The 990-nt window shown below is 41.6% G+C and overlaps 4 non-coding genes across 4 annotated transcripts; all 4 read right to left on the bottom strand.

Moving 5' to 3' along the window:
• Window positions 1–118: 118 nt before the first annotated feature.
• On the bottom strand, window positions 119–191 carry trnak-cuu. Its single transcript has one exon. It is a non-coding gene; the product is annotated as a tRNA-Lys (tRNA).
• A 76-nt stretch (window positions 192–267) lies between these two features.
• trnak-cuu lies at window positions 268–340 on the bottom strand. Its single transcript has one exon. It is a non-coding gene; the product is annotated as a tRNA-Lys (tRNA).
• A 76-nt stretch (window positions 341–416) lies between these two features.
• On the bottom strand, window positions 417–489 carry trnak-cuu. The gene has a single exon. It is a non-coding gene; the product is annotated as a tRNA-Lys (tRNA).
• A 76-nt stretch (window positions 490–565) lies between these two features.
• On the bottom strand, window positions 566–638 carry trnak-cuu. Its single transcript has one exon. It is a non-coding gene; the product is annotated as a tRNA-Lys (tRNA).
• Between the last annotated feature and the right edge of the window lie 352 nt (window positions 639–990).

Genomic DNA, 990 nt, shown 5'->3' with positions numbered 1-990 from the left:
GTTGGATTAGAGTCAACGCTCTACCGACTGAGCTAGCCGGGCGACGTTAAACAACCAAGTTTCATTACTTTTAATGCGACCCAAGCGAATACAAATAAATTGAAAAATCATAAACATACGCCCAACGTGGGGCTCGAACCCACGACCGTTGGATTAAGAGTCCAACGCTCTACCGACTGAGCTAGCCGGGCGACGTTAAACAACAAAGTTTCATTACTTTTATTGCGACCCAAGCGAATACAATTAAATTGAAAAACTAGAATCATACGCCCAACGTGGGGCTCGAACCCACGACCGTTGGATTAAGAGTCCAACGCTCTACCGACTGAGCTAGCCGGGCGACGTTAAACAACAAAGTTTCATTACTTTTTATGCGACCCAAGCGAATACAATTAAATTGAAAAATCATAAACATACGCCCAACGTGGGGCTCGAACCCACTACCGTTGGATTAAGAGTCCAACGCTCTACCGACTGAGCTAGCCGGGCGACGACAAACAACAAAGTTTCATTACTTTTAATGCGACCCAAGCGAATACAATTAAATTGAAAAATCATAAACATACGCCCAACGTGGAGCTCGAACCCACGAGCGTTGGATTAAGAGTCCAACGCTCTACCGACTGAGCTAGCCGGGCGATGAAGAAGAACAAAATACCCTTAGTTTTAATACAACCCAAATTGTTTGCAATTGAATTGGAAAAACACAGCCAACGAAAAATAAATAAAAACTTACCCAGCAAACATGCAACTTGTATCCAACCTTGATATTTTAACGGTATTTCTAGATTCCAGTACAATTATTCTATGGCTATAACTACTCTTTTCCGGAACAATACTATTATTCTATCACTATTCGTACCCTAACTGCAGCAATATTCCCTGAAGTAAAAGTGCTAAACCAAATAACAGTTTCACATTCAAAAATTTGCAAATGCATTTCTAATTTCTGACAAGCGAAGCTGAAACTAACTAGTGCCGCGGGAAAGC

Source organism: Ciona intestinalis, chromosome 1 (assembly GCF_000224145.3).
Source record: "Ciona intestinalis chromosome 1, KH, whole genome shotgun sequence".
NCBI classification, from domain to species: domain Eukaryota; kingdom Metazoa; phylum Chordata; class Ascidiacea; order Phlebobranchia; family Cionidae; genus Ciona; species Ciona intestinalis.
Note: the sequence above shows the minus strand (reverse complement) of the source record. Positions and strands in the feature narration are given on the sequence as shown.